General features: G+C 42.7%; 1 protein-coding gene across 18 annotated transcripts in view; it reads right to left on the bottom strand.

Annotated features, from left to right (window-relative positions):
- Window positions 1-17843, bottom strand: part of MBNL2 (muscleblind like splicing regulator 2) — a 109088-nt gene extending 91245 nt beyond the window's left edge. For 3 of the 18 annotated variants that reach the window (XM_071742040.1, XM_071742086.1, XM_071742160.1), the window contains exon 1: window positions 657-5343. The gene's annotated coding sequence lies outside the window, so the exon portion shown is untranslated. Of the gene's footprint in view, window positions 1-656; window positions 5344-15611; window positions 15774-16896; window positions 17141-17495; window positions 17594-17641 lie in introns of those variants that run through there. The other 15 variants (XM_071742093.1, XM_071742122.1, XM_071742075.1 and 12 more) reach the window with 13 other exon arrangements.
- Between the last annotated feature and the right edge of the window lie 6641 nt (window positions 17844-24484).

Below are 24484 nucleotides of genomic sequence, written 5' to 3'. Positions count from 1 at the left end.
GACAGGGGAAACACTCAGCTAAAATGCAACGTAAAAAAATGCTCCCAACTTGCCTTCAAAAGCACAAGGAATCACAGTGCAGTCAAAAACGCCCATACTTTTATAAAGAGGTAAAATATTGTAATCTTTCTGTGTGACTCCTGCAAGTCTTAAGACAGGCAGTCTTAGCTTTAATTAAAGTCTCCAATAGGGAATTATTTATCTCAGCCGGACTAATTCACCTAAATCTCCAAACATATCTGCTGTAAACTTCACAGATTTCCAGGTTAACTCCTTCTCTCTCTTAAAGCTAGGAAGCAGTCCCAGACAGCAACCCATCTAAAAATCCAATTAGGGTAACAGCACTTCTGAAACACACTGACCTATTTCTTTTTTTACTTGTCTTATTTTAATATGCGTACCCTCACATTCTGTTTCTGAAGAGAGCTGTTTACATTGGAAATCAATTCCCTTTGAAAACAACTTACCATAAAACCTAACTATTGCACACAAACAGAATGGATTCACCGGAGGGAAAAAAAAATTGTTTCCCTGATTCTCTGGAGCAACACATACAGTATGCAGCATACATACTGCAGCAAACTCTTTAAACATTAAAAAAAAAAAAAAAAGAAAGAAAGAAAGAAAAAAAAAAAAGAACATCATGATCCTCCTACCTTTTTTAGCTCTGTCTATTCGGCACATTCCCAACGTGAAGCGGAACATCTGATATAAACAAACAGCCATATCTTTCCCATCTCATCATGGTCAGTAATTTTCACATGAAACGATGAGCAGCCTGTATTTATTTATTTTTTTAATTTTAATGTTTTTTTTTTTTTTTCCTTGGTGCTCAGAAAGCCATATGCCTTATCTGTGGATTTTTCCTCAGATGATGAAGCAAAGACACAGCCTAAACTCTGTTGCTGAAAGACTGCAGCCCTTCCTTCTCCCAAAGCCCTCCCAGCATATGGCAGCCAATCACACCCAGCTTCGTCAGCCCTACGGCTCTTAAACTGATCCTAACGGGGTGATTGACATGGCAACACAGCACTTCTAATGTGTAAAAACAATGCATCCATACTGATGAACCAGGAATTTCCCTCGCACAGGGAAGGAGTTTTACTGGCAAGGTAAAGCGGTACCTCCATGAAATAACACATGCAGCAAAAGCAAACAACTCCCCTCCACCGCAACGGCAGCAACACCATTTCTTGCACAAGGATTCTCAAAGCTTTTGCTAATCATAAATGCTCGCACAGACATCATTTCCCAAACTGCAGAACTGCAGCGATGCTCTGTTAATTGCAAAGGTGAACTGTGCACCATAAACCAAACAATCTATCCTTTTATTTTAACACGCAGCTGAAATGCCCTCTGATCCAGGCAGTAATATTCTCATGTTAATGCTGCATAATCTCACTGTGCAGCATTTGCATTTACAGCCACACACACACAAGGTCTTCCCAAAATTTTGAGACCAGTTGTTCAGGGCTGCAGGTATGGGACGCTTCTCAATGAAAACCCCCTCTATACAACGGTGTTTGGATATCCTTGGCAGACCAATCACATCAGCAGCATCCAAATTGCAGTTTTATTGATTAGCTTACAACTGATGTTCATTTGTATCAAGGTTCTGGCATAAGGACTGTGATACCAGTTGCCATTTTCAAGTCAAACTGTGGGCAGCTCGATACTCTGGGGATACACAAGGCTGCTGTCAATCAGATTTTCCCCACAAATTTTGCTGAAGTTTCAAAACAGCAAAGCAACCAAGGATTAGTGAACAAGAGTTGCAATTAAGAAAAATACAAAAAGGAGCTTAAGCTGAAAGTCATCTTGATGCAGAAAGGGATAAAGATTGCAGTGCAATACTACATTAGACAGCAGTTTATGCAATTCAAGCCATTGCATTAAAAAATGTGCAAATTTGTTTAAAATTCCACTAAAAGTTTAGAAATATGAATAGACAAGAGGAAAACAAAGCTCTCGTTCACTGGCAGCTCTGTCCCAAAGCCCCATTGTTTCCTATGGACTGTTTTGCATATTATAAACGTGGCTTCCCAAAAATTCATTATTCCTCCATCCCCCAAGCAAAAACTCTTTTGGTCTCCAGCATCTCCCACCCAATTTGTGAAAACCCCTCCCTCTCTGGCATGGCTGAAATGAGCTTCTGCCAAGGAGGTTCCTGCCAGCCAACCCTTGCTCCCTGCTCAATCACCCCCTCCATTCAGCTCTATTCTGCCCTATTTTAAAAAACAAAACAAAACAAACCTCAAAATTCCGATATAGTTGATTCTGGTGGGTCTCTGGGGACCCCCAGGACAGGGGTGGTGACACCATCTGTTACTAAGGTTGCCTGGTGAGTCTCGTCAGTATTTTCCACATTCCTTTGACTTTGCCAAAATCGAGTTGCCAGTGTCAAAAATTTTCCATGCAGGACATCTGCTGCAGGATTTATTTACTTTTATGCCAAAACGCAGTTTGCCTATTTTTGATAGCCTAGACAAAAACATCTTGCTCTGCCACCCTTAGAACTCACTCACAGAGGAACTGTGGCTCCCCCGCCCACGTTGGGGTAATCTTGAAATTTGGCAGAGTCCTGATCCCTTGCTTTTTTCAATTGTTTTGGGATGGGTTTTTTAGCTGTTTTGTTTCATTTCTGTTTTTTGTTGTCGTAGTTGTTAAATCAAGGCTAAGGGGTTTGCTATAGTTATGAAAATATTTTCCCATTTGACAAAGATTTAAGACCTTCTAGAATTCAGCTGACCCACACCATCTTTGGAAACTATTTTTCCGATCCCGACTGTGCAAACCTCAAAATGTTCTGCAGCAAGCAAGGGTCCACTGCCTCCTCCAGCCGCCTGACTCTATGTGGCTGGAAAGGCACCAACCCCACCGTGAGACTGAGCATGTAATGGGCTCAAGTTACAGGAGATTAGCAGGATTTCCCCTGTAACTGCTGCTCCCATCTGCCAGAGGCTAGACATTGGAGCTGACAGCAGGAAGACAACCTCTCCTGTTGCTTTCGTGACCCTGTGGCTGGTGCCCCACGGACATGCAGGGGGCAGTCCCTGGAGATGCACTGCTGAGAGGGTGTCAGAAGGGTTGGCTGGACCAAAAATGTGACACAGTGCTGGACAGAACAGGGAAAGGCAGTGACGTGAGGGAAAGGAAAGAAGAGAGGCAAGAGCTGGAGTCTGGGAATCCTGGTTCTTGGTCAAGTAGAAGGTTACAATAAGGAAGAGGGTGATGGCGAAACCAGATGAGGAGATGGGGAGAGTAAACATCACGTGCACCACCAGTCAACAGGAGAAAAGTAAATAAATCCTGGATCTGGTCAAGTAGAAGTTAAAGGGAAGAATGAGAAGCTGGGGAGAGCACACACCAACTGGTCAACAACTGGACACGTGCTGAAAGTTTTGTGGTTCATTAGTTTGCTTCTAAAGAGGAAGGAAACTTGCAAGTACCTAAAAAAAAACCAAACCCAAAGCCCACAAACCCAAGACAAATCACTAACACAACCCTCAAAGGTCCAGCACTGCCCTCACAACCCTATTTCAGCACCACTGCTTCACAAAGCACACACCAGTCTTCAACCACTGCAAACCTTCAGGTGCAGTCAAACAGGGTTGAGGTGCTCCCAGAGACCATTCCTGAGGCCCCCAAACGACAAATGCAAAACAAGCTGCCATGTACCCACACAGCTCCTTCTCATGTGAGTTACTGCATCTTAGCTTCTCCCTTGCCAAGGGATCAGAAGCCCCTCAACTCAGTAAAGTATGCTGAAAATAAATCACATCCCATTCATCAGCCCTTTGGCTAGGCTCCATCAAAAAGCTCAAGAGAAAATTATGATCTTTCTCAAAAATGGTGTTTGAACAGTGTGCAGCAAGTACGGTGGGAGTTCATGGGCTGAATTAAAAGAGATTTTTAAAAATACCTGTTCTGTACGCTGGGGAAGCGAGGGGTTCCAAAGTGACTGATCCCAAATTAAGATGTGCCCTTGTGCCCATTCTTTTTCCACATCACTTACAAAGAAACATGCCAATATTTCAACTTTCAGGCCAGTTTATACAATTCTATTATATATTTAATTGCAAAATGGCATCATCTTGGAGAAGATGAGAAACTCAGATGTCCAACACAAAGAATAACAAATAAAGATAAATTCCCAACTCAGAAAATGCCACCTTCTCTGCTTGAAGTGCTCCTAAATTAATGAACAAAAATTCAAATAAAACCCTGCTAAAAGTGACGATTACACACAATTTTCTGGAGGGTGTAGATATAACTTTGGGAGAAAAGTGGAGACTAATTTGGAAGCAATAAAGAAGTGAACTGGAACACACAGAACCCACACAGTTGTTTTTCCTCCTTTACTCTTGAATCATGGCAATTAGGCCTAATCCCGGAAACAACACCGTTTCTCAAAAGAGAGTTTAGCAAGAAGCATGAAATATATGTAACACTAACGTTGAAAATACCAAGCAACCTACGTGACATTCAGTACAGCAGAAAGAAGATTTTGAGCCTTGCATAGATGGCAACAGTGATATTTTAGTAAGTTCAGCAACGACAAGAAAAACTTCAAAACTAGTTCTTTTGTCAGCAATAGATTCTTCCCTTAGTAACTTCCCACAACTGCTACCAGCAGCAAAATTCAACTGGTAGCTATGGTCTGAATGACAGCATGAAGAAAAGTGAAGGCAGTTGCCAAGATTTTAAAACTAGCCACCTAGACCTGTTCATGCATGATACCACTAATGCCAGTCTTTGCAAAATACCTCACTCTCTTCTCACTCTCTCTGCTGGGGTTGGAGTATTAGTAGAAATAGTTATGAATTACAAAAAACTAAGTAATGGCAAAATTCAACTTACAACTGGAAGCAGGCACACTGTTCCAAAAGGACACTGCTAGGTCTGATTCTGGTTTTAAAAACATGCTTATAGAAAGAACCCTAAGTCCAAGATTTCAATTGTTTTAACTTGTGAGCACCCAGATATCCCAACACCTAACTAACCTAGGAAAACTGGAGATTGATTTAGCATAGACATGAAAACAGACAATTCCACCTTCACCAGATATGCTGGTAGAAATGTGAAATCAAAAGACACCACAGAAACAAGTGTATACTCAAGCTACGTGTTAGGACTTGATCTTACCAAAATTAAGGTGGCTTCTGGGGGCCTTCCAAGTCCCCTCTCTCCTTCTGCTGCTTGCAGAAGGAATTTAAGCCATGTCTAAATTGTGAGATCCAAACACGTGGGTCCAAACATGTATCCAGTCTGCATCCTGACTTTATCTTGGGATCACACCGATTCCCCATCAGGATGCAAACAGAGTACACGGGCACCGTCCTTCACAGGGTAGCTCCAGTTGAAAAGGGTGATGAAGGCATCAGCCAGAGGAGAGCTGCATGCAGTATACTCCAACCCAGCTTTGTAGCTGAACATATGAGAAACATGTTCTAGGTGCCATGGAGATCTGAGCTGCCTCTGGATTTTAGCCTTATGCACTTAGCTTGAAATATGTTTGACCAAATATAAACAAGCTCATCTCACTCCACTGACTCACTCCACTCCTCCTCTCTCTTTATAGTCACTGAAGAGAAATAGGCATTTGTGGGCTGTGATTCATCTGATTCCAAAGCAGCTATTCTAAAAGATTCCATCATATCCTAAAAACATTTGTGTTTCTCTATTGGTTACCCAAGATGGTCACCCTTAGGCTCCTTCTATCACGCCCTTCATTAAACACGTAAGAGATGAAAACTTACTACAGAAGAAGCTTTATTAGGAACATAAATATCTGAACTTGAAACACTTAAGATTCAAGCACTGGAAAGCACTTTTGATTTTCATATAATTTAAAATAACTAAAGACATACAGCTAAAGATGTGCATCTAGACAATGTAAAGTTACAGCTCCAGTGTAAATCCTCAGCTTGCCATAAGCATGTTCCAGCTATGCTGCTATAGAATCAACATAAGCTTGCTCTCTAAGCTATGCTGAACATGTTCAAGTTCTTTTTCCCCTGACTGAATATCAATCACTGCACTCACTCACGCCTTCTTCCTCTGCACAACTGACTGACACCAAATTAACCTAGGAGGAGTTGGACTAGGATCCTCCCCTGATTTTCTTTTGGCATTTTTGGGGTGAAGGAAGATTGTTGAAACAACCAATATTTTGCCTACTCTTTTGATACAAACTAGGTAATATGAACAGACAGAATAATAAGCTAGGAAAAACACAGGGTCAAACCAGCTATATTGCCTTACTCTTGGAACACAGACTTATGCAAAAGTTATTTCAGGAAAATTATTTCAGTTTTCTTCACGACAGCCCAAAAACAAGCAAACAAAAAAAAAAACCAAACAAAAACCAAAAAATCAAACAGCCCAACAACAAAAGCTGTTTGCAGTTTGCTGATCTGAAACGTCAAATCACAGAAGTATTAAAATATTAACATCAAAATTTGCAACATCCAAACTCAGATATGCAATGCCTTCTTAGATGCCTTTGGAAATCCCTGTTGTCCTCCAGTGGCCACTGCTGGAAAGCCTGGGTTACTGGTTTGCCCTTGCTTTTATCTGCCAGTCCTGTGCAGATGTTCTAGCTATAAAGTGGTCTATTGTCATTTTAGGTACTGTCTATTTAGCCACCTGTACCTGTCTAAAAAAGTAAACCATTTCCTCCATACTCATCTGAATAGATCTTCCAAACACTTCTAGCTGAAGGTAAAAGGTTTACTTAAAAAACAGAAACCCTTTCTGTTCAAAAACCCTTTCTCTTCCAAGAAACCCTGCTTAGAATAGATGCTTTATGAATCACAAGGAATCATAGGGTAAAAGCACAAGCACTATTCAAGCCAGCAGCATATATCACAAATTCAAGATAAATCCTCCTCTTTGCTAACTCACTTTATGTCCCTCTATTTTGTACAGCACCCAGCACAACCAGGGAACTGCCTGATGGAAATCTCCCAAGCCTCTCACTCCAGCCGAAAAAAACACCAAATGCTTAAGTCTTCATAAAAATGCATTCTGAATCCATGCTGTTATGAAGAATATTTTCCAAACATGGCAAATTAAGAGGAAAGCACGGGCTGTGCCCTTTGGTCTTTAATATCCAGTTGTAAACAATGCAAAGGTGTAGACCTCCACTATTCACTAATGCCTAAATTATCTTTAGTGAAACCCCTGTGCATTGGGAAGTTCTTCCACTGCTGATAAAAACATGCTCCTTCCTCCTCAGATCCCTTCATGACTAATTTCCTCCATAGCTATTGTTCTGGCCTCAGATTTAGAGTAGCTCCTATTCAAACCCACAACAGGAGGAAACCATTTGATAAATCACCTTGTCAGAGAACCTACTAACCTCAGCCAGAAAGCCACGTGGGCATAGGAAAACCCTCTTCTGTTGCAGAAAGCAGAGGTGGAGGATGCATATACTAAATGCCTCCCCCTTATCCTGAGAATTTGCTGTCTTTCCATTATAGCCATCCTACTGGAAGGACAAGGGAGTAAGACTTGCCCTCTAAGAAGTTCCTAAATTACCATAAGTAAAACTTCACATAACTACATGAGAGAAGTATTCCAATTATGTTTTCTGCAGGTAAACAAAGTATTTTTTAATCTTCTACAAAGCTTCAGTTATCATCCTCTAGTGTATCCCAGATCCCACATCTAATGCAAGCAATGGCTGCAAATAATAAATTTTCCAACCAGTGATGTAATGAAGATTCTAATTACCCTTTAAACCCAAAATCTCTTTTATTACTCCATTAAAAACCCAAAGAGAAAAATATGCCACTGAAGCTAAGCTACATTTTGAATTTTCCCATCTTCAATCACCAGGAAAATAATTCAACTCACTCTCTCTTTCCAGTTCACTAAAATTATCCTATTGTTTTTTGCACATTAGTGCAATACTGGTGTAAAGCATACCATTGCTATTTAGAATCACAGAATCATAGAATGGGCTGGGTTGGAAGGGACCTCAGAGATCATCAAGTCCAACCCTTGATCCACTACCGCTGCAGTTACCAGACCATGGCACTGAGTGCCACATCCAGTCTCTTTTTAAGTATCTCCAGGGACGGAGAGTCCACCACTTCCCTGGGCAGCCCATTCCAATGTCTGATCACCCTCTCAGTAAAGAAATTCTTTCTAATGTCCAACCTAAACCTCCCCTGGCACAACTTGAGACCGTGCCCTCTTGTCTTGCTGAGAGTTGCCTGGGAAAAGAGACCAACCCCCCCCTGGCTACCCCCTCCTTTCAGGGAGTTGTAGAGAGTGATGAGGTCTCCTCTGAGCCTCCTCTTCTCCAGGCTGAACAGCCCCAGCTCCCTCAGCCTCTCCTCATAGGATCTGTGCTCGAGTCCCTTCACCAGCCTGGTTGCCCTCCTTTGGACCCACTCCAGGACTAGCTCCCATTTCCCTACAAGCTGCCACTTGACAGTCTGAGGGACATAGAGCAAAATCAGCGAGCAATCTGTACTGTAAGCAGAGAAAATGGGCTCCGGGAGACTTCACAAAAAATGAGAGCCAATTGGATAATTTGGGGTTTTTAAAATCAGTCAGAGTAGTATTCAATCCCTCACCTTTTTACAGCAATTAATAACCTGCACATGTAAGAGCAGAGGCCTCCATGTAATTAACAAAGCATTACTTTGGCAAGGAGGGAAGGCCTGGACTATGTAAGTACAGGGTTTTATTTCTTTCTGTGAAGTATGGATGACAGGTAGGAGAAAGCTACGCCAAGTGAACTGCTGGCAAGCAACTACCCTTTTGGGTAGCAGGCAGCTCTGTTTTGTGAAGTCAGTTTGTGTTCACACAGACAAGCTTTTATTTAAACATCAGAGTTACACGCATTCAAACGGTCCTAAGTGTTGCAGCAAATTCCCATTTTCACCTCAAAAAAGGTTGTTTTGTTTCAGCTTGCTCTCTGATTATTGTGAACTGCCAGGAACACTTTTATTCATCTAATGTTTTTAAACACTACATGTGGATCTTTCCCTAATTATTCTGCTGTGTAATACTAAGCACATGATTATGAAATTTTCCTTTTTCCCAATGTCATGTAACAGAAACCAAAAAATAAGTAGCTGTATAAACAGGAAGAAACAAAAATTGTTTGCACTCGGGAAAAATAAGTAAACAAGTAGGAGCACTGAAGGGCAAGAAACAAGGTCTTCCAGTAGAAGCACTAGGTGCAGGATAAAAGGGCATCCAAAAGCCTAATCTCTGACGACAGCATGTTTCAAGCAGGTCATGTCAGGACTTAACCCTGCCACCTCAAAAATTAAGTAAATTACAGAAAGAATGTCTTAAAAAATAATAAAAATTCACACATTCTTATGAATGAAGTCCAGAGAGAGAATGGAGAGGTTATTCATAGTGAAAAGTCTGTAAGGGGGGGCTGATACAGTGTATTTTACGTCTTCTATATTTTCTTCTGACTCTCCTTCCCCCATCAAAACAAAGACAATAAAATAGCCAAGCCATTAATTTGGCTATTCCCCTTCATACTAATCAAGATAAAATATTCCCACTAATATATTTTAGTAGATCCAAAACAAGATTAGAAGACATCCTGTCTGCTGCCTTTGGCTTACTTATGGGTAGTACTAGACAAAGGGGTCTGCAGAGGAAAAGTGCAAGATGAAGATTACACAGAACATTTATTCTCATATAAATGACTATATAGTCATATATATACCTACCATCATATAGTCATATATATATTTATAGAGAGAGAGATCATAGTCTTACAAATTTAAGATCATAAGGCAAATTTCCCTGCAGTCCACTTGCCCCCTTGGCATCTGCAATGCCATCTCTTCCCTGAAGCCATTTTCAGTAGGTCTGTAAGGAGAAGTTGGCCTGTTTGGGCAGTATTAACCAGAAAAAAGTTCTGCCCTTTCCCTCTGGGCTGGGTGAGACCAAACAAAACCTGCTGGCAAAAATAACCTGCAGGTCCTCAAGATATAAATACTTAGGCCAACATTACTGGTCACTGAAGCATTATTGTGTGAACTTTAAGCTGAAATGAGGAAATGAAATTAAGTTCACCACTAAGCATCCCATAGGAGCTGGTCAGCTCAGTTCAAAGTTGCCTAAAAAAATTCTAAATGTGGGAGGGCGGATCTGAGCCAGTTTCCTAGAAATTTTGGTTGGAAGAAACCTCAGTGAATTAGCCAGTGCAGTCTCCGACTCAAACCAAGACCATCACTCACCAAGAGCAGATCAGGTCAGCTGTGGCATCACCTCTGAGGGCAGATAGTAGCTTCTCTGGATGACCTTATGCAGTACGGCACCACTCTCCCAGTAACAAGCTTTTCCCAACATTCCACATGAATTTCAAAAGCACCAATTTGTTGTTACTGTTCCTTGCAGCCATCTGGCATTACTAAGTAGAGTTTGGCACTGTTACCTTCATAACCATCCCCTACCAGCTGTAAACAGCTACTGGATCACCCTTTATTTTCCTCTTCATCCAACTAAAGCAGCCCAGCTCCCTCAACCTAGACCCCAATTCATAATAGTAGCTCTTCACTGGATCTAGATACAGCAACAGGACTTTATTTGAGGTAGAAATACTGCTCTTAACCAAAAGCAGTGACCATGTGCTCAGTTCCCAATGAATGAACCAGAGAGACTTCTAGCTGTATCTCTTCCTTTCACTGCTGGCAGAGGGAGTATCACTCAGATGTTTTGCATTTACTTCTGTAGATTCTTCTTTGAACTGTTGACAGAAGGGATAGGTTGAAAGCTCTGGATCCTGCACAGAAAGGTCCACAGAATTTTAGACCTTATTATTTTGATCCTCTTGGACATGTTGTATATTGAATGCACTAACATTTAAAATTAGATGCAGTAGCTTCCAATTATGGCTATCTTCGAAGACTTCTTTTTTGAGACAATGTAACTTCATAAGTGCTTGAATTGGCATCTCCACAAAAACAACAACAACAAAAAAATCACCCTTTATGGATATCCCACTCATTCTTATCCTTATTTTCAATCTGTTATGCAGAAAGCAACAAATAACTGTGAACTCACTGACAAAATCCCGCTGAAGTAAGCAAAGCAGACTTACAGCACTTTCAACCATTCCTCCTGTTTAGAAAACCTATTGTCCCAAACCCAAAAGCCTTGTGCATGGAGTTCTACACAAACCAACATTTTCCCCCTTTTCAGTCTCCACCAGGGAGTCGGAGACAGCAGGGACCATCTCTAGCAGTTTTGGCACTGCTGGTATCAGGTAAGAAAAAAATGCTTCAGTCATCTTTGAAACTTGTAAAGAAGAATAAACTTAGCTTTCTAGAAAGCAAACAACACTGCAATACTCCCCCTGTCAGCCCTAAGGCCATTGCCACAATTCAGACAACCAAACCTCTCTTTTGCTTCATCAGGGTGTAGTATTGAGCTCCACCCAACCCTGGGTCTCCAGTTACTGCCACACTATTAGTCAAGAGGCCTCATTATAGCTCAGAAAGAGTATTGATTTTTCTTTCCCCTTCCTCTAATTCATAGCAGTGGGGACAGATTATTTCAGGAAAATGACTGACCAAAGCCACCAACACCACCTCCTTCTGCTGGAACGTGCCCTAATCTTACCATTACAGCTATCACACCCTCACCCTTCCTGCCCACACTCTCCCCTGCTCCCATAGGATGCACATCCAGGTCCAGCAATAGCTTGCACATCCAGAAAGAATCAGAGTGTGTCCATGCCTCTCCCGTGGCACTCAGCAATCCAAATGCCACAGCCCACTTCATCTGGAATGGGCTATTCAAGGAATTAGGACAAAAAAAGCTTCTAAAAGCTGCAAGTAGCAGGAGAAATATGCTCCACCACACAACAGGATGCAAAGAGCATAAAGCATTATGAAATTAAGTGAATGAGTTGAGTAACATAAGACCTATCTCTAACTGCCAACAGGCAATGCACAATCCCAAGAGTGAAATACCTGATAGGCATTGCATCACCCAAGGCTGTCTGGATGAGATCTAAATCCCATCTCTTTCCTGCTTGCCCCCCTGCCCCTCCCTGATACAGAGTCAAAAACTCAGGCACAAGCAGATGGCAAGAAGCACTTTTTTTTCACCTGTTCTGCAAACATGAAATCTACAGTGCTGCTTGTAAGGCATCTTTATTAGATTTCATTAATCTGAAAAGCTAAGGATACACCCTCTTAAATAAGACTACGATAAACAAATGGCTTTAGCAAGGCTAACACTAACATCTTTTAATGGAAGGTAGCAAAATGTTGTAGAATGATGTTGATTGTGTCAACAAACATACTGACAAGGTTAAACATGCACCAGTCCCCAAACTCATCATGTTCTGTATAAAAAGCCAGTTTCTTCGTAGTTCCCTTGGCATCTTCAGTGGTCACCTCTGGTCCAACCTGTGGAGTTGGTTGTATTTCAGACCTGGCCCTTGACAAAGAAGTTCAAGATTAAGGATATCACAACAGTATTGGTAGTTTGGAAAGAGTATCACCTCATTAAAATAAAACAACATCCAATTTCCCAGGAACTAGAGAAAGCCTCCGTGGAGCAAAGACTGCGAAACTCCAAGATCTTCTCCAGGTCACAAAGAGTCACCGGGGCAAGAGCCTTGAGGGCTCAGGAAACAACTAACTAGTACCACTAGCAATGATCTAAGGCACAGTCAAGCTCCTAAAAACCACTGCTGCAGTAAGACAGCTCAAAATTACCTCAGCATTTTCACATCTCATACACACACAGGACAGATATTCCATATTTGAGAATGGAAAATAAAGGTCAAAATAATTAATATATCAGAGGCTATGCTAAGGCCTTCAGTGTTCAGAGCTTACAATATCCATATAGACCTGGAGCACTGCAAGAAAATGCTCCCTTTCATGAAAACCTTGTGCTCTTGGAAAGCCCTTTCAGTTCAGAAGAATGCACCAACATCCAGCTTACACAACCCAAGTTGAGTACATTTAGACAACCCTCCACCTTAATACAGATATTTGTATTTTTCTCTGATACCTGTAAATTCAACCTTCCAGACCTCCTTTTTGATACAATCAGGGTGGCAGGGACACCTCATCAGGGCCCACAAAAATATGTTGAACAGCCTGAGGCCTTCCAGGATAAACAAATGCCAAGAGGGAAACAAGCAGCAGTACAACATAATAGCAGTGGGAAGCTGCTATCCTACCACTCAATCCTTCCCCTGTAGAGACCTACAAAGCTCAATTCACTCTACATTACTTTCTAACATCAGGGTCAAATCAACAGGTGAAGCAGTCTCGACTTCTCTCGATGTGGAGACACAACAGACCTATTTTTCTTTCAGCACAAACAGCTGCAGCACTGTCAAAACAAAGATGAGTGGCTGAAGTTAAACCTAAACCTAGAATTTGGTGGTGAGCAGAGGAAAAAACACTATCAGGGGGTTTGCAACCACAGACTGTGTTATTGTCGCTTTAAGATACATGATCCCAGCTGGTCAGAGGTCAGAAGTATTTCTGGACTTTACACTGACATTATACTTTCATACTGAAACATTACTCAATGACAGTGTTGCTGTCTCAGCTCTAGCTAGGGAAAGAGTGAACTGTACCTTCAGAACCCCATAGGCAGGTCAGGAAGCCTTCCAGGCTGGGAAATTTGGTTACTCCAGAACATGGTATGACTTTCCCCAGTAATACAGTTGCATACCATCATCATCCTCCCATTTTCCAGGCTGCATCCCCCCTAGTGCTCAAACATCTACCCAGCATCCGTGGCTCCAGCTCTGGGCAGCCAAAGGACTGCAGAGACAGTCTGCCCCTGACAGTCACAGTTTTCATCATTCATCCGACATGAACCAAAAATCTCAGTGTGCAGATGAAACTCAGGATACACTGTTGAGTTATTAACATTTTAAGGTCTCTGAAGAAGTCTGCTTTCCCTTCATACCTGTAGCAGACTGAGCCATACTGGCTACATTTTTATTCCAAATTTAGTTGAGTGTTTTGCTATTGTGTTTCTCTGAAGCTGTAAGTTAATTGATTGTGCCAAACCCAGTTATTACAAATAATCCAACCATAATGACTGAGCCAGCAAAAAGCACAGGGGAAGTATCAAAAGTAGAGAAGAAGGTGATTTTTGTTGTTGTTGTTTTTAAAAGTTTATTCAACAAAAATGAGTGACTTGAAACTGAAAAGCATTTTTGATCAACACTCTGACTTTTACTTCAGTGACATTTTAATGAGCACTTTCTAACTAGCTCTACTTACATAAAGTTGCAAACGAACGTGGGAGAACACTAAAGAAAGGTAAGGGAGGGGGGAATAAAATTCCATCATGCATTTTATTTCTTGAATACACCTGAGAAAATGAATAAAAATTCATCTGGGAAAAAGGGATCCAGCAAAGATTCAATTGGTAAAAGACATCTGGAAAGGAGTAATAAGTAGACAGAGCCTGAATTAGGATAGAGGGACATGAACAAAGATATAGTGAGATCTGGAAGACAATCAGGTTACTCTGTAATTCTGCAAAGATGAAGGTAGTGTGTTCACATCTACCCAGAGCACTTCAGTCCCAGATAGCTAACAGCCCTAAAAAAAAAAATTATAGAAGAGCAGTAAATGTGATTGTAGGACTGGCTGGAGCAATCTGATGTGAGATTTCTACCCTGATAACTGACAGTATGACAACACCTTCTTCAATAACAGGTTTAATATGGTTCATGGGTCCTTATTTCTGTTACTGTTGGCAGGCTGGACAAAATTCTGAAACCTTCCAGTAGAACCACAATAAGACCTGTGAGGGCCTATTTAGAAATAGGGGGGAAAAAGCAGGGAAAGGCAATATAACCAATCAGACTGTTCATTCATCTAGCATGGCATGAGTTTCAGTGAGAGCATGCCAAACCTAAATAAATCAGGCTGTATAATTTTACTCAGCAGCTTCGGGAGTAAAATAATCATACAGAGTTGCTGAGATTCCAAGAGTTACCTAGAGGATGCAAAAATGTCTAACACCAACAGGCAGCAATGGGCATACCAATTTAATATACTTCTTCCTGAAAAAATTTTAATGGGACTTTTTTCCAGTTTCTTGTAGCCTAGCTTTTAGCTCAAGACAAAGTAAGGCTAAGATGGTTTCCAAGATGGCAGTTACATACCAGGATTCATGTACCAAGTGGCAGGATTCACACACCACTTTTGCAATGGTAGGTACACCACAGTTCAAGAATTCCCAGGTTAGTAGAAAAAGCAGTCTGTTTAGTACTGCATGCTACCATTCCAGGGGCTCTGCCACCAGCAGAGAAAGCACAGAGCAGCTGCAGTAGAAGAGATGAAAATTTCACCCACCAAGTGTTACCAGCAAGTAGGCTTTATTTTTAATCTTATGACAACTGTTATTCTATAAAAGTCAACTTTAAGAAAATGATGTTCAAAGGAAGATTTCAGACTCCTGATCCCAAACATACCAATGCCAAAGATTTGAGATTTTGACAGGTCTGCTCATGTCTAAAATCAGGAAAAGAAAGGGCTGTAAATGTAAAAAAGAGAAGGGGCTGTAAGTGGTAAACCAGCAAAATTTCTGAGGGAAAGTATGCTAAGGTGACACATGTCATGTTGTCCACCCACCTATCTGCACAGTGCAGGAGCACCACTCCTGTGGTGACAGCAGGGATACCACAAGAAAACAGCCCATCTCTTTGGCTATACAAAAACATTGCTTTATAGCCACTGTCCTCCAAGTTACCTTGGACAGACAGACAGACAGACTCTTCCACTAGTGCAAATCACCTGTTAGCCCAAATTTCACTTGCATGTAGATGAGCCATAGCATATGCCAGCAATTACAGCAAGTGGCAAAGCCTGACATGCCCCAACTCAGAGCTCCAGCCTGTGTCAGAAGTTGTATTGCTAAGATCTCCAATGAGCAACAGTGGCTGGCACCACTACCTCTGGCCACCTTAGCACAGGAGAGAAACTGCAGGGCTCTACCCAGGGTTCCTACATCCTCTAAAAGTAAAGTTGACTCTACACAAAAGGGCCTTGTCCACAGCAGGAAGAACTACCTGCCTCCCAGTGGTGGTATCAGCTGTACTGGATGTATGCAAACAGCAGTAATGCCATATACAAGGTACAAATTGGCATCACTGATGCTGAAGCAACTTTTTAAAATACAAAACAAAATAAAAATTAAAAAAAAACAGCCAAAACAACAGAATATGCTCAAAAAGTGTATATAAGAAGTTTTCCACTAAACCTTGCCAATAATGCTTAAGCATTTCCCAGAGGACTTTAAATACATGTTCAGCCTTGAAAGCTACTACAGGTACGGTCTTCATTTAAGCAGTGTGGTATGTGCACACATGAAGGGAAAAGAGGACAGATGGCTAAATCTATGACTATTTACCAAGGTATGGATACCATGTTAAAATCATAAGCTCTGGGCCAAGTCACATGCTTAAAATTAACTATACTTCCGCTGCTACCTACAAGTCCACACTGCTTTAAAAATCTACAAGTCTGAACAAGATACGTCAGTGTGACACGATCACTTAAGTATATTAATCCCACATGGATATCCTCTGCAGCTGAATTAAAGGCACACAAGTTGCTCCATGCTACTGTTCAAATACATATTCAGCAACACTACTGCGGTCTGCTCCCCTCCCCGAAGAAATGCAAATACGCCTAAAAGAAACAGAAAACAAAACATCTGGAAACAGAAGCCTATAGGCAATGTTCTCATGGAGCAAAGAAAATATATGTATATTTTCCCTGCACATATAAATACCCATACATGTGCACACAAGGAATAAAGGCGTAGGCTTCCCTCACAAAACTAGCAGGAAGAAAAACGGTGTAATTTCTGACAGCTTTTCCCCTCCTGTCACACTCAGCCTCGTGTCACACTCACCTTTGCGGGGGATAATTACCCTCCCCCCTCCAAATCTCTCCCCAAAACCCTCCCAGCGTTATTCACAGCTGACCACAACCACCCCCGGCCGCAAACGCTGAAGTGGGGGGCACGGAGGAGGAGGGTTGGGGGGGGGTGTGTGTGGAAGGCGCGATTTGGAGGGAGCCGCTTGGGGGCCCTTTTCCTCTCCCTTCCCGAAGTAACAAAAAACTTATGACTCCCGCTCGCCGCCGCTCCCCGTGCCAAACGCTGAGTTAACAAAACCATAATTCACCGCTGACCCAGTCTCAAACGGACGGGCAGCAGCGCCCGCCGCCCCCCACCCCGGGAAAGCGAAAGGGAACCGTGCGGCGACGGCAAGGGCCGGCACCCCAACAAGTGCCGGGATGGGGGAGGCAGCTGCGGCCGGAGGAGGAGAGGCCGAGGGGGGCTCAGGGGGGCGGCCGCCGCCCGCTCAGGTGCGGCGGGCCAGGCAGCGGCTCGGCCGGGCGCTCCCCGGCGATCGCTCCCCGCGCAGGGAGGTTCCCCCGGGGCCGCCACCACCGCAACCACCACCACCAGGATCCCGCGGGGCCGCCGGCACCGCCGCGACTCCTTACCGGGGCGGCGGAGAAACCCAACTCCCGCCGCCGCGCACCCGCAACGTTCCCCCGCGGCCCGGCCCGGCCCCGCGGTGTCTCCGTGGTCCCCCCAGCACCAGGACCCACTGTCCCCTCGCCATGGCCCCGCGGGACGGCTGCCTTACCTCGGAGCGGGGACCGGAGGGGCGATGGGGGGAGCGGGGGGGACACCCGCTTCTCCCACCCGTGCGGAGGCGGCTCCGAGCAGCGGCTTGTCACCTCTCCCGCCGCAACGGCGGCGGCTGCTCGCGTAGGGGCGGTCGGTCGGGCCCCTCCCTGCCGGGGCCGAACACCGCGCCGTACCGCCCCGGGGCCGGGCCGGACCCGCCCTCCCGCCCGCTGCAGCCCGCACCGCCCCCCGCGCCGTCCCGCGGCGGGGGCCTGGGTTCGGGCGCCGCCGGGGCTGCGGGCCGTCCCCGGGGAGAAACTGAAGCGTTTCCTCCGCAAAACAGCGGGGGAGTCGGGGGAGGGAGAGTCGGAGGGGCCGAAATAGAGGGTTTGAGGCGTGTTGTTCCGCTTCCTTTTTATTGCTGTGGAATGTCACCAGTGCTGTAGGCGATTATGTGGAAGAAAACGAGCGCACCGGTTTTGTTCCCAGAGCTCGTTTTCCCCCTGTTTTGACCCGAATTCGTGAGCAGTTTCTCTTTCCCTTTAAGTGCCGTTCACAGGCGAAAAAAGAGCTCCCTCCCCTCGCCCGCAGCCCCTCCGGTGCCCCTCGGCCCCCTCCTGCACTCCCTGCAGGAGGAATTGCCGCTCTCCCTGGAGCAAGGGCTGGCACCTTGCCCTAAACCTCACGAAATATCCCCAGCCAGAAGAGAGAGGGAGGAGCTGCAGTGATTCCGGGTTTGCTTCAAACTGCTCCCTTGCTCTGCAGGGTGAAGTAAAAAGCGGGGTTCGGCAGAACCTTGGAAACACTGCTGAACCCGGCCGTGCGTCCGTTCCCACCCCGCATTCCCTTCGCCCTGCCATAATCTCAGGAAACCCCTGTTCTGTCGTCTGGAAGGGCTGAAGCCTCGTCTGTCAAACCCCACAATTCGTATCCAGGCGGTTTTAGACCCCTGAGCTGTCTCTTCAGAAGGTCAGGCAAGGAGGAGATGGTCAGGAGTGAGGCCACAGCTGCTCCACTCTACATGGATCTAAACTGCTGCAGCATCGCAATGTAAAGGAGAAGAGGGGAATAACTCAGAAAGTATCTGCAGTTCAATTTCATCTAGGTTCCATTAGCCTCTTTGAGATCTTCTGCAAGAATCAGTAACTTTCAGAATTCTGGTACTGGAAAATGTGTTCATTTTCAGAAAGAAATTGAGCCTTTCAACTTAAGCACCTTTGCCTATCAGAGGCTGAAAAAGAGACAAAAAGAAAATCCTACTTTTTTTTTTTTTTTTTTTTTTTTTTTTTTTTAAGTAAATAGCAGAGTGATGAATTACTATTTTAAGGCTAATTTGGAATCAGTTCTAACCAGTTCTTTCAAGGCGACCCTTTGGATAAAGGTGTTTGAACATAACCAACGAGAAAAATTATGTTAATATTGTTCTACTTTGAAAGGGAAAAAAAAATAAATGGAATAAATATGAAGACCAACCAGACCCTAGCTGAAGATGCCACCAGGTACAAAAAGAACTTCCCCCTAGTTGGGAGGAGGAGAGAATGGTTTTGAAAAGGGGGAAAAAAAAGTAGAAAAAATTTTGCTCCTGCTATTCCAGCTTAATTTTCTGCTGAAGATGACAGGTGACCAGGAGCAGCAGCAGCAACAACACTCCTACCCATTCCTTCCCTCCATGTTTACAGTTTTCGTCTTGGTGAATCACAATTCTGTGTAGGAAAATTAGTGAGTATGTAATTTTTTTTCCTGACACGTTGGTTTAATCTTATTAAATGAAGAAGGTAGAACTGGAAAAGATGTTAAATACGCAAAAAAGTGTCAACAAGATGTTCTATCAGTAGGACTTTAGTATAGAGCTGATACAATAAAATGCAGGATCTCCTGAGGCCTTCTATTAGGCATCTACTCATAGTGAAGTGGGAGTAAAAATATTTCAGGTCAAATCCAACACAGCTTTTTTACCTTGCTTTTAAAAACCCCAAGTGAAGTGCAGGTCCATTAGGCATCCATTATATGGTTTTGCACAAACCCTTCTTTTTGCAAATTAACCCAACTAAACTTTGTCTTCCACCACTGTGGAGCACAACTCATGTTATCCTGTTCGTGATGCTCTTGTACCCATACTTCTAAAAGTATCATGAGGTATATGTCCCCTTCCATCCTTGATTTGTGATTCAAATCATGATGTTTTCCCAACCTTTTCTCATTTTTCTGACTCTCTTTAGAACACTTGAGTCTAATATCCACCATAGGACACTTTGGACCAGTCAAACTTCATCAGTAATGAAAAAAAGTAGAATAATTAACAGTGTCTTGCATGTAGTGTATTTGCCAATACACCCTTAGTGAGATTTGTTCTTGTTGCAATGGCAACTTCATGTTGACTCTTCGAGTGGGGGAGTCAGTGCTAACAGCACCCTTTCTTCACCAGCTATTCCCAGTAAGAATTTGGTGCCTTCCAAAGTGCCTACACAGCTTTTGCCCTCATCTTGTTCAGCCTGGGTACTTTCTGTCAACAGATAGTATTTTTTCAGTAGCAACGTTTTATCAATACATATTCTGAAGCTGCTTATCAATATTAGAACATGGCTCAATAATTTTGTATTTTACTTTACAAAATAACTTCTAAATCAGTTTAATTAGGCTTGCTCAATATTATCCTACTTTGAAAGGTGCAGCCCAGAATACTTATGAGAAAGCAAGACAAAGTTAAATACCATTAACTCTTTAATATTTGCAGGGATTTTTGGCTTATTTGTACTACTGCTTTCTACTAAAAACATAAACACAAAGACTCAGAGTATCCTGCTCTTAATGAATGGGGCCATTCAATAGTTCTCAATAAAATGATGCTCAGAATTTTTGCGTACATTTAAAGCCTATCTGTCAAATCTTTTAAAAGTGCAAGAGGACCCATTTTGCTGGTCTCCCCTCCGCACTCCCTTGCTGCATCACCTGCAGCTCGGGGGACGGGCACCGTGTCCCCTGCCTGAAGTCCAGGACCGTATCAGGAGGTAGCGTGCAAGAGGTGCCTGTAGGCATCGATTTTCCTCCTGCAGGCATCCCTCGCCCAGTGGTGCCCTCATGTGTCTCCGCAGGTGAATTTCAAACATTGGGATTCCAGGAATTTGTTCCCTTTTTTACACGTGCCACTAGAAATGTGGCACAGGCAGTTCATACGCTGTTCAGCCCTCTCCTCTAGAGCCTCCAATCGGTTTGGGAATTTCATGAAGTGGAGTAACTTGAGCTCCTACTGGCTTGAGCCCTGCTTTTAACTGAATTATAGTATCTACCAAGAAAATTCAACAACCTCTTTTGGGTCATGGCAGACTTCTAAGTTCAGACGTGAATTCTTTTTCACCTTTAATTTTCAAGGCTACCAGTAAAAAGCAACTTTACAAGACCATTTTTAGTATGTATATATTCACATGATGCAACTAGGGAAAGCTGGCATTCTTTCACTGAAGTTATGCTTGTCTACACAAGTTGAGATTTTATTGTTGTTTCAAAGGCTGTCAGGTCAGTTCCCATCACTTTTTTAACTCACCCCATTTTTTTTAAAGAACAGAATAATCCGGCTAAGTAAGAATTTTTCCTACATGTGGGCACCTCTATGTACATACAGAGGACATTAAGATTCATAGATAGTGTTATAACTCTTTTTTTTGTTTGTTTGTTGTTCCTTCTTTTTTAAGTTGTCTTTTCCTTTTTTTTTTTTTTTTTTTTTTTTTTTTTTTTTTTTTTTTAGAAAACACATGAATTTTTACCTTAGAGTTAATGCAAATTAATAGAACATACTGCTTATTACTTAGTGCTGAAGCATCAGGTTTCCATAAACAATTCACCCAAAGTTTGTGAAACACAGTCATTTAAGGAAATCAAGTCTGCAAGCTGCTTCTTCTGTGCAAGTTTTGCAGTGCCTATTTTCATGTATACAGCATCCAATTTGTCATATGATGATGTGGGCATCTGCCCCACCTGTTACAGATGCTTTTTGAAAATAATACTTCAAATATGTTCATGATACATTTATTAGGCTGTTCCCCAGACTTCCATGATTTCAGCACTTGAGGCCAGAGTGGATGAATAGATTACAAACACCACATGCCATGTGCTATTAAATTTTCCCAAGATAATGCCACAGAGAGCCAGCCCAATGACTTTGTTACTTATCTTCAGCAGTCACAGCAGCAGTCATCTTGTTCTACAGCAGACTGAACTTTGTCTGCTGTGCTCAAATAACAGGAGAAACTAAGGGTTTAGTATCATAGAATCATAGAATCACAGAATCACAGAATCATAGAATTGTCTGGGTTGGAAGGGACCTCAGAGATCATCAAGTCCAACCCTTGATCCACTACCGCTGCAGTTACCAGACCATGGCACTGAGTGCCACATCCACTCTCTTTTTAAATATCTCCAGGGATGGAGAATCCACCACTTCCCGGGGCAGCCCATTCCAATGTCTGATCACCCTCTCAGTAAAGAAATTCTTTCTAAAGTCCACCCTAAACCTCCCCTGGCACAACTTAAGACCATACCCTCTTGTCTTGCTGAGAGTTGCCTGAGAAAAGAGACCAACCCCCCCCTGGCTACCCCCTCCTTTCAGGGAGTTGTAGAGAGTGATGAGGTCTCCCCTGAGCCTCCTCTTCTCCAGGCTGAACACCCCCAGCTCCCTCAGCCTCTCCTCATAGGATCTGTGCTCGAGTCCCTTCACCAGCCTGGTTGCCCTCCCTTGGACCTGCTCCAGGACCTCAATCTCCTTCCTGAACTGAGGGACCCAGAAGTAGGGTCAGTCTGCTTCTTCAGTCTGCAGCAGTGACTCCAGATGATCCTAAGATCATCTAAGACAAAGATCTTAGATCCTCTTCAAAGGAGGGCAGAATCCCCCTGACTTGGAAGCAAATTATTTCTAATTTTTAAGTTTGTTGAACTTGCTGATACCATCTTTGCTGTGTGAAAAAGCCATAGCAGACAAGTGTCTGGGAAGGAAGGGTGTCCATACGAATATGAATGTTTTCCCACCTATGTTCCAGCTCTAGGAGAGATTCACATCTGATGTGTCAGAGGGAGATAACCCTCTACCCACAAAATACAGCTGGGCTTTTGTGTATCCTTACTGTGACAGCCAAGCAGCCAAAGTCCAGACATAGAAGATTTTAATGCATTCATTGTCTTAATGAAGAGCTGCACATGTAAAGTACATGCTCAGGGCAATACAGTGCTCGTAGCCTCCAGCAGAACTTTAGAGGAGTTATTCCCTGTGCTTAGGGGATGGTGGCTTTTGTTTGTGTGCTCATCACTGTCTGAAAACATGTTAGCTGGCATGTGTTAGGTAGTCATTAAACAGTATGAACCAATGCAAATTGCCAGTGTTGAGCTCAAACTCTCACCCTCTGCAGTTTACTTGTACTTGTATTATCTTATAGAGTCCTCAAGCAAAAGAAAACCACACCTAAGAAAACCAAACCTAATGCACAATGGTCTATAAGGACTCTGTGGAGAAGAATTCTTAGTTGGGTTTCCACCCACTTACTGAGTGTGAGTCCTCCACCTTCCCCAATAACTTATTCCAACATGTTTTCTGCTAGCACACCATCTCCCATTTCAAGTTTGATTTTGGCCAGCTTCAAATCTTCAGCCACTGGATAGCACTGTACCTTTGATATCCAGGTTCAAAAGCCATCCATGAGCTCTCTCTTTTGCTCATTGCTATACCTAGCAGTCAGTTTAATTCTCTTCAGTCTTTGAAAAACCACACACACGCTGTATTTCTGAAACCTTGCATTGTAAAAGTATTTTTTGATCCCAAGACTCTGACTCTGTAGATGTAGCTAGTGTTACCATATGTAATACATTCTCTTTGGCCTTTTTAATTTGCCTTTTTGTTGGACTGTGACTCTCAATGAGATTATTCAGCCCCCCCTGGCAAAAGTAGTACATGCTCTCCAATATTTACTATCATCTGCCAACTTTACTATTATACTTTATGTTGTCTATATCACTGATAAAATTAGGAAAAAAGAAATCAATGTCTGGGAAAAAACCCTCATCACAATAAATTTCTTCATTTATTTCTTTTCATTAACAGTGACATCTGGAGATCAACCAGTGAGTCAGTTTTAAATCCATGTAATGGTAATTTCATATAATGGAAGTTCTTTTAAATCAAAGTGTTATTGTGGTATTGACTAAAAAGCTTTGAAGAAATCAATGGCTATTATGTGAACACAGTCATCTTCAGCACTCAGAATTACCAAGTTCTCAAAGCAAGCAAAGAAGCACAGAAACCTCCCCCAGCAAAAGAACAGTAGCAAGATTTAACTTCTGGGATGACATGTGAACTAATCTTAATTAATATTTTAATATCTGATTTTTGTTAATAAGATCCCACATTAGCAATCTCTTTGCTATGGTTGTGAATGACACACTAATTACTCAATAGGTTCTTTCAAGCTTTTCAAAACTGATGCAATTTGGATCATGCTCTTCTGGAATTACCCATGACGTAGGGAAATGCCTTATTAGCAGCTGAAGACAGGTACTCATCTAATTCTGTTAGGATTGAAGTTTAATTTGAACAGATCCCAGCCTCTTTGCTTTCTTGAAGGTGGTAATTCTTTTTGCCTCTTTCTCACATGGATACATAATTCCTTTGCTCCAAATACCAAACAGAAATCTCTTGTACTGTTTACCTACCGTGCTTAAAGTATACTTGACATAGGATTGTTCCTTTCTTTTTCTCTAATGCTTCTTAAAAGTTCCCTTTTACCACATTTAATCCAGTTGCCTGCTAGTAGTCCATCAAGCAGGTTTTTTTAATAATCTTGTTACTTTTAATCCCTGTCATTAATTTCTTTGTTTC

The sequence above is a fragment of the Heliangelus exortis genome, chromosome 1 (assembly GCF_036169615.1).
Source record: "Heliangelus exortis chromosome 1, bHelExo1.hap1, whole genome shotgun sequence".
Taxonomy (NCBI): Eukaryota; Metazoa; Chordata; class Aves; order Apodiformes; family Trochilidae; genus Heliangelus; species Heliangelus exortis.
Note: the sequence above shows the minus strand (reverse complement) of the source record. Positions and strands in the feature narration are given on the sequence as shown.